This window comes from Neltuma alba, unplaced genomic scaffold, assembly GCF_004799145.2.
Source record: "Neltuma alba isolate B1F8T4 unplaced genomic scaffold, ASM479914v2 tig00001317_pilon, whole genome shotgun sequence".
NCBI lineage: Eukaryota > Viridiplantae > Streptophyta > Magnoliopsida > Fabales > Fabaceae > Neltuma > Neltuma alba.
The window spans coordinates 51,386-61,356 of record NW_021632417.1 but is presented as its reverse complement, the minus strand read 5'-3'; the positions used below and the strand labels follow the sequence as shown (position 1 = coordinate 61,356).

General features: G+C 35.5%; 1 pseudogene; it reads left to right on the top strand.

The window, feature by feature from the left end:
• The first annotated feature begins 664 nt into the window (after positions 1–664).
• LOC114755262 (indole-3-acetaldehyde oxidase-like) lies at positions 665–9,441 on the top strand (annotated as a pseudogene).
• The last annotated feature ends 530 nt before the right edge of the window (positions 9,442–9,971 follow it).

The following is a 9,971-nucleotide window of genomic DNA, read 5'->3' as shown; positions in this document are numbered from 1 at the left end:
TTAATTGCTATACTAAACTTGTTATAGTGTAAAAGAACTTGTTAATCGTATTAATGAAATTGTAAAAATCCCCAAAAAAATAGTTGCAAGCTGTTGAACCTGCGGCTATCGGTCAATGGCTGGATGTTGGAGCTCTGATGACTGTAATTTACTTGAACTTTGACAGCCACTGCTAGCATCAGAGCTCTGGCTACCAACCGGCTGATGAGAATGCTTAGTATCTTTGAGAAAAAAGTGATAAAAGGCTAAATAGTCATTTCAGTAAATTTATAAATTTTAATTTGGTCACTTATAATTAAACTAAAATTTTACTTATTTAAGTAACTATTTGAAAATTTTGAAATTCAGGAATTATTTTTCTTGTCATTTTTCCCCGTTCTTTTTTCATTTTTTTTTCCTGAAAAATTTAACTTCTAAAAATTTCCATCGTTCCCTCTTCAAAATATGAAGCCCTTTCCACGGAGTGGCAATTGCTTGCCATGCCACCCATCAAACTTATCGTCACCTCATACGTACTTTCGAAACCAATGTGAAAGAGTTTGAATTCTACGAAAACAAATACGTTCATTTCTGAAAAAGTCTGCAGCTTTATTGTAGTAAGAAAACCAGACAACTGCGTGGGGCCGGCACGATCTTCCCTGATGACATTCATTTCTGTGCTTTCAGGTTCATCTGCGAGATGAAAGAGAATGAACAAAGAAGAGAAAGTTTGGTTTTTGCTGTGAATGGAGAGAGGTTTGAGCTCTCAAGTGTTGACCCATCAACCACTGTGCTTGAGTTCTTGCGTGCTCAGACTCCATTCAAGAGTGTTAAGCTTGGCTGTGGCGAAGGTCTGCCTCTGAGATTCTGTGTCCTGATCATTAACTTCACTAGCTTTAGAATTCTGTAACGAGTTTCTTGATTTTGAAATTGCTAGTCTGTCCAATACATATTTTGTAGGAGATCATCTGGCACCTCACAGACTGTCTTTGTTTAATATGCTAATATCTACATCAAATTTCTTGACATATAGTTCCCAGTAATGATCAAAAGAAACGATCAACCTGAGATTTTTCTTTAAAACCAGTTTGTTTGAAGTGTTTCTAAGGCTTTGCAGCTGTTTTTTCAATCATTGCTATTGCTTGAACTTCCCCTCTGCTTTAGATTTTTCTTTAGTTACAGTATAGACTTCGTTGATTGACATGAACGGAGGGAAAGGTCTCTTCTCATTCTATATATATAGATTCCAATAATTTAGTTTGTGATAAATCTACTCTATCCTATGATTGAAGTTCTTGATAGAGTTGTTATTTCTTAATTGTTTTTTTTTTTGTCTATGAAATTATTCACTGTACTCGTGCTTCTTTTGTTTGGACATTCTAAGGACAGAGGTGAAAGAAAATTTAGATATTATAACTTCAGTAATCATCACGATTTGGGGGCCTTAGGAGCTGGGAACAGGGTATGCTACCCTCTGTTTTTTCAATTATTCGTTGACTTTATGGTTTATTTTCTTCTTCATATTATAGCAGAGGCTGTTTAAGACATTTTATAGAAGAAATTATATACGCTTATCCTTCTACTTTTATTGACAGTGCAAATATAACATGAAGGTCGAGATTATCCTTTATCCTCGAAATTTCATCAATTTCTCATTTGATGGTTCAATATGGATATTTTGCAGGTGGTTGTGGTGCTTGTCTTGTTTTAATATCCAAATGCGATCCTGTGCTCGACCAATTTGAGGATTTCACAGCAAGTTCTTGTCTCACACTACTTTGCAGCATACAGGGATGCTCTATAACTACAAGTGAAGGCCTTGGAAACAGTAATGATGGCTTCCATCCAATTCATGAAAGAATTGCAGGATTCCATGCTACTCAATGTGGATTTTGCACTCCTGGAATGTGCGTCTCTCTTTTTGGAGCTCTTGTCAATGCTGAAAAGACCAATCGTCCTGAGCCTCCTTCAGGTTTCTCGAAAGCCACTGCTGCTGAGGCTAAAAGAGCCATTTCTGGGAATCTTTGTCGCTGTACTGGGTATCGACCGCTTTCTGATGCCTGCAAAAGTTTTAGTGTTGATGTTGACATGGAGGATTTGGGGTTAAACTCTTTTTGGAGAAAAGGAGAAAATAATGATGTAAAGGTAAGTAGGTTGCCCAAATATGATCAGCAACACAAGAAGAGTAAACTTCCCAAGTTTTTGAAGGAGATCAAGCCTAATGTGTTCATGGCTTCTGAAGAACACAGTTGGCTCAGTCCTACTAGTCTAAAGGATCTTCAAGGCTTATTAGAACCAAACAACAATGCTGCAACCAAGATAAAGCTTGTTGTCAGTAATACAGGAATGGGTTATTACAAAGATAACGAAAGCTATGACAAGTATATTAATCTGAAGGGAATTTCTGAGCTCTCAAAGATAAAAAAGGACGAGACAGGGGTTGAAATTGGAGCAGCAGTGACTATATTTAAGGGAATTGAAGCTTTCAAGCCAAAGAGCCCATGTGAATTTCTCTCTGATTTTGATATAATTCTTGAAAAAATTGCTGATCATATGAGCAAAATAGCCTCTGGGTTTATAAGGAACACAGCCAGTATAGGCGGCAATCTAGTGATGGCTCAGAAGAATCATTTTCCTTCTGATATAGCTACAATATTTCTTGCTGTGGATACAATGGTTCAAATAATGACTGTTACAAATTTTGAATGGCTTACATTGCTAGAGTTTCTAGAAAGGCCACCATTAGGATTAGAAAGTGTGCTTTTAAGCATTAAAATCCCATGTTGGGGACCTAGTAAAAGTGCTCCTCCAAAACGCACAAATAAAGTTCTCTTCAAAACTTTTCGAGCAGCACCTTGACCGTTGGGAAATGCACTACCATATTTAAATGCAGCTTTCTTGGTTGAGATTTGTTCTGGCAAAGATTCTGAAGGAATTGTGATAGATAACACTAGGCTTGCTTTTGGTGCTTGTGGGGCGAAACATGCAATCAGGGAAAGAAAAGTTGAGGAGCTACTGGAAGGAAAGGTGTTAAGTGCAGGGATTGTATGTGAAGCTGTGAACTTGCTTACAAATAGTGTTGTACTTAAAGATGGAACTTCAAGGATCTCTTATCGATCAAGCTTGGCAGCTGGTTTTGTGTACAACTTCTTCAGCCCTTTCATTGACCATTGTGCTGAAAAACTTAATCAATGTTCAAATGAATATACTACTTCGTCAATCATGAAGACTTTTGACTTGAAAGAAAACAATGGGCAAGTTCACCCTGACAAAGTTCCTACTTTACTATCATCAGGAAAGCAAGAGATTCAAGTAGGTGATGAGCATCGCCCCGTTGGTAAGCCAGTTGTGAAATCAGGGGCTGCATTACAAGCTTCAGGTTTGTTTTGTTCACTCAATTTTTTTTTCCCAAAAAAGACATTTCGTAGCCTTTGTTCTTTTCACATATATGGCATTTGAAGGTAGCATACAAATGATTCAACAAAGAATCTGGCATCTTTTAGCATTTAGTCTTAGCCATGAATTCCATGAAAAACTACTGATTTAAGCATATCAGTTTTATTGCCTTGGTTTTAACCATTCTTGATTTCATGATTTTCATTCTTAATTCATTAATTACCATTTATTTGAAGCATGATCATTCTTGCTTCCTAATCTTACCGACTACTATATCAAAGCAAGAAGCAAATTGATTGTAATTAAAAGTCAAATATACAGTTCACTCTCAATGCTTCGACTTATTTTCCCATTTGCTGCCTCTTCATTGTATGTGCTCATATTATATGCTGTAATATCCTTTTGTAAATAAGTACATATTCTATGAATAAATCATAGGTGAGACTGTCTACGTGGATGACATCCCCTCACCAAGAAATTGCTTACATGGAGCATTTATTTATAGTACAAAACCTTTGGCACAAGTAAAGAATATAAAAATCCAGCAACAAGATGGAGTGAGGGCAATCATTTCAAGTAACGACATCCCTGAAGATGGGCAAAATGTTTGCTCCGAGATATTTGGTGTTGAACCTTTATTTGTTGATGAGATTGTTAGATGTGTTGGTGATCGTGTTGCCTTTGTGGTGAGTGCTTGACGCCCTCATTTTTATAAGGGGGTCTTGTTTCATTAATATTACTCACTACTACATAAATGATTATAGATGTTGGTTAAATTTGGTACTAAATCATTGACTATAGGTTGCTGATACTCAAAAGCTCGCAAATATGGCTGCAAACTCTGCAATTGTTGACTATGATTTTGAGAATCTTGATCCACCTATTCTATCTGTCGAAGAGGCTGTTGAAAGATCAAGTTTTTTTGAAATTCCTCCTATGTTCCATCCGCAACAAGTTGGTGATATATCAGAAGGAATGGAAGAAGCAGATCACAAGATTCTTTCTGCTGAGGTACATGAAAAACATTAATTTTTCCCTTGGCATAATCATTCCTACTCCTATCTGACACAAAAATGCAGCTGAAGAGTTAGATGATTTCATTGAATTATTGGCACAATATAATCATTTATAGCTTAGACACATAACAGTCTCCAACTAACTTTGGCTAACTATTAACAATCTTTAAACAGAAATATGGACTTAAAAACTCAGTCAACTGACTAACTACTCTTTTGAGAAAATCCAAGCATTTTCTTTAACACCCTCTATTATTATCACCCCTTTTTGTTTCTTTTCCATGTATTCAAAACTAAAGCTTATATCTGATTATGTGTAAATAAATGCTGAATTAATTATATATCAGGAGTATACATTATCATCTAACAGTTTGAGTTTATTTTTCCAATATCGTAGTATCAAGTATCAGTATCCACATTTATGTTTGGTGTTCACATTTTGGATATTTTGACATTCTTTGCATTTCTTTGAATAACTAAAATCCATATTAAACTTGGGTCTCAATACTATTTCTATATGGAGACACAAACTGCACTTGCTATACCAGATGAATACAAATGCTTGGTGGTTTACACTTCATGTCAAGGGCCAGAGTATGTGCATTCTCATATTGCAAGATGCTTAAATATTCCAGAGCATAATATTCGTGTAATCACAAGAAGGGTTGGTGGTGGTTTTGGTGGAAAGTTCATGAAAGCCCTTCCCGTAAGTATTGAGTTTTGTAATATTATTTTTATATTATTTATACATTGCTCTATCTATCTCTAAATTATGCTCATATTGACCATGTATTTCACTATTAAAAAGCATGCAATGAATGTAAGAATTGCTAGAGATTGCATGGATGCTTTCTAATTTTCTTTAAAAGAACTAACTAGCGATTTGCATGATGTAGTTTCAGATACAAGATATATGATTTTTTTTAATGCAACATATCATATTACAATAAAACTGTTTTAATAATTTAGCACAAGAAAATGGATATCATATGCATAGTGTTGGGGTTGCTCAGTACAAGTACCCATAATCAAATCTTTCAGGTTGCTGTGACATGTGCGCTTGCTGCACATAAATTACGCTGTCCTGTGAAGATGTATATGGATCGTAAAACGGATATGATAATGGCTGGAGGAAGGCATCCTATGAAGATATCTTACAACGTGGGATTTAAAAGCAATGGGAAGATTACTGCTTTACAACTGAAGATATTGATAGATGCAGGGATATATCCTGATCTGTCTCCATTAGTCTCCCATGCTATTGTTGGTGCACTTAAAAAATATGATTGGGGTGTTCTATCCATTGATATAAAAATATGCAAAACTAATCGTCCAAGTAGATCTACAATGAGAGGGCCTGGGGAAGTTCAGGGATCGTATGTTGCTGAAGCTATAATAGAAAATGTGGCACACTTTCAATAGATGTAGATGCTGTGAGAAATATCAATTTCCACATGTACAAAAGTCTCTGCACTTTCTACAAGCGTTCTGCGGGTGAACCTCATGACTATACCTTGGCTTTAATATGGAATAAATTAGCTGTTTCTACAATGTATGACCAGAGGAGTGAAACTGTGAAAGAGTTTAATAGGACTAACATTTGGAAAAAAAAGGTATATCTCGTGTGCCTGTGGTGTTTGAACTGCTTGTGAGCCCATCACCAGGAAAAACGAGTATTTTGAGAGATGGGTCAATCGTTGTTGAAGTCGGAGGGATTGAAGTTGGTCAAGGTCTATGGACTAAGGTGAGACAGATGGTTGCACATGGTCTCAGTTTGATCCAATGTGATGGATCTCAAGAGCTTCTAGACAAAGTACGTGTCATACAATCAGATACATTGAGCATGATTCAAGGTGGCATTACTGGTGCAAGCACAACATCAGAGTCAAGCTGTGAAGCAGTTAGGCTTAGCTGCAAAGTCTTAGTTGAGAGGTTAATTCCACTCAAGGAAAAGTTGCAGAAGGAGATGGGTTCTGTCAATTGGGAAACTCTTATTTCTCAGGTATATACTAGAAATGCCAAAACAAAAATATTTCTTTTCCTAGTCATGGTGGTGATATTGTGGATTAGTTTCTTTTTTGTTGACATATATGTGATAATTGTTCTTATATACATTTCCATGCTAAATTTATTCAAACAACGACATGCTTCAAAGGGAAGTAAATAAATTCCTTATTAAATTATAGAGACCTCTCTTGAATTTTTCATAAATTATATCACTGCACACTATTTTCAGTATTGAGACATGATCTTCTTAAATTTTGCCAGAATTATATATACTTCTTTTTTCTTATTAATTAATTTATTTATGATTTTAATTTGATTACAAGGCTAAGGAATCCGCAGGGACTAGTTGATGTATTCATGAGCATAATGCTCAACTTTGTCGAAGCGTAAGAGGTTCTTACAATAAAGGGAGTTTCACTAAGAACAACAAAATCATTGTCAATGGCATGAGCATTACAAGCTAGCCAATTTGTTTATTCATTTGTTTCTCTGGAAGCATGCCCTATAGTGACATACCATTCTCTCATAATTAGTCCCTTCATATCCTTAATAATGTTAGTCAAGGAATGAGACTTAGAGAATTATTTATTTACAAGATTCACAACTTTCGCAGAATTTGTTCAAGATCTCTTCTTCAGAGAAAAAAAAATTCCAAACCTATATAAACTGTCAAGAACAAAATCTACCATATATAATCAACAATTTCTCTTCATGTAGGCACACTTGCAAGCTGTGAACTTATCAGCAACCTCATTTTATCGCCCCGGCACTAATGCTGACCATTATATCAATTACGGTGTTGCAATGAGTGAGGTAGGCTTATTTCGTATTCAACTGCTCTTCTCATGTGCACATCAGAAAGTGGTAGTTTCTAAAGCTTATTAATGGCTCTTACTCAAATGTATTTGAAATTTTCACAAGTCATATTGTTGCATCACGTTATAAATAATGTTAAGGTAAAGTTTAGAGTATATTTCACAGGTGGAAATAGATCTTCTGACAGGAGCGACAATTGTTTTGCAAACAAATATCATCTATGACTGTGGAAAGAGTCTCAACCCTGCTGTAGATTTGGGACAGGTGGGCTATCTAACATTTCTATTTGGTATACATGACTCTTTTTATTTCAAAATTATTTTTAGAAGCTATATACAAAAAGAGAGGTAAAATAGCTCATCGACAATAATAGCATTGTTTTGGTAGATAACTATTTGATAGAGTTTATTAATTCGACTTTGAAGGTAAGGCAATAATAGAAGAAAAGACCAAACTTAAATAGCCAATAGAATTTTTTTGTGGACTTGCTTTGCTGCTCTTGCTTTTTCGAATCCTATTAAGATTTTACTTCTGTCTCTTTATTCGTTCGGATTCAGACAAAAACCCATGGGAAGGACTGATTTGAGGGTGAGTAATCAGCATACTGACTCGCCTTCTTCCTTTCCTTTTTTATTTAGTTCAACGGACCCCTTCCTTTTTTAAAAAGTTTTTTAAAATAGCAATAGGATATCTCATGCAAAATAAATAAAAGTTATTTGATTTTGAAGTTGCCTAATTTGCCATAATCCTTCTTGGTGCAGATTGAAGGAGCATTTGTGCAAGGATTAGGGCTTTTCATGCTTGAAGAATATGAAACAAATACCGAAGGATTAGTCTTAGCAGACGGAACATGGAATTACAAAATCCCTACATTAGATACAATACCTAAACAGTTTAATGTTGAAATTATCAATAGTGGACACCACCAACATCGTGTTCTCTAGGGGTGTTCATGAAGCCCAGTAGCCCGCTATGCCCGTCTAAGCCCGCAAAAAAATGCCCAGCCCGTCCTAAAAAAAATAGCCCCAAAGAATTATTGGGCATGTTTGGGCAGGGCAAATTGTTGGGCAGGGCTGGGCATCGGGCACGGTATGCTGCCCTGCCCATTTGGCCCTGCCCATTTGGCCCTGCCCATTTGGCCCTGCCCGCAAAAATATATATAATTTTATTTATATATATTTTATTTGTCTCATATTTATTTTCTAAATCAAACGCATTGTTGTATTAATATTCAGTATTCATTATACTTATTTATTTTTGAATGATTTTGAGAGTTAGAAACTAGAAAAATAATTAAGTTTAATAAAATGTACTAACAAATTTTTTTGTCATAGTCCACTCCTCTTAGCTACTACAAAAAGTAGTTTCATAGTATATTAATTAGTAATAACAAAATTAAGGCCAAGTTTCCATTTTAATATAAAGTTACATTAGATTATTTAGAAGGATATAAATAATTAGTTAATTAATATAGTATATTGACTTGTTGGGCATAGAAGCTCGCCCTACCCAGCCCGCATTTGCCCAGTCCAAATTTATTAGGGCTTTTCATGGGCAGGGCTGGGCAACGAGCTGCATTTTCCAGCCCGTTCATTCTTCGGGTTGGGCATCGGGCAAGGGTCCCGCCCTGCCCAGCCCTGCCCATGTGCAGCCCTAGTGTTCTCTCTTCAAAAGGTATGGCTTATTAGTTTTTGTAATTCTTAGTTTGAGAATTTTCCAACTTGTTTGGTTCCAACTATAAAAATTCATGGCTCTGTTTCTGGAATACATTATTTTGATTGATTCACTTTAGTGAACTATGTGAAGACTAATTGCCAATAGAAGTCTTACACTAAATTTAAACACTAAAATTTCTTTAATACTAAAGAATATGAAAAGAAGTCTTACACTAGACGGTACTTGAAAATTTGTTTTTGTAGCTTCTGGCGAGCCGCCACTACTTCTAGCAGTTGTGGTTCACTGTGCTACAAGAGCAGCAATCAAAGAAGCCAGAAAACAGCTTGTTTCATGGAGCAACCCAAATGAACTTGATAAACCATTCCAGTTGGATGTACCAGCAACCATGCCTGTGGTAAAAGAACTCTGTGGATTGGACATTGTTGAAAGATACTTGAAATGGAAAATGGCCAAAATGTGAAGGTTCTCAATATCTTCAACATAAGTTAGTGTGTATGTTATGTTTGGAAGTTGAGGAAATATGTACTCATTTTTCCAATGTTGCGTTTCATATTTTTACTTGTCATATCTTCGAATTTTAATGTATATAGAAGCATTATTGTAGAATTACGGAGTTCACTTTTTATCTCTTTCTTGTAAATTTTAATGATTGATGCCTCAAACATAATCCAAATCACAATATATATATATATTATAGAAGTACTATTATAGAATTAGGGAGTTCTTAAGAGCCAGGTAATTAATATCATCCTTAATTTGCATTAACCGTTTAATCAGAGCTTATAAGTTCTTTAATTTAAACTCGAACAGAGATTCTTACCTATATAACTTGATTAATTCACAGTTGATGCGAAAGAGTTGTAGAAAAAGCCAAGGAATGCATTAAGGAACAAAGGAACAACCCTGAAATATAAGGAAAGCTCATGAGAAAGACGATGTACAGCAGAAAATTTGATCCTAAGAAACACATTGATGCTTATTTGCCAGTCCTTACAGAACACTCCTCTTTATCACAGCTAGCTTTCAATATATCTTTTGTAGTAAAGTATGGCATTCATGGATGTATATGAAGTAGACAGG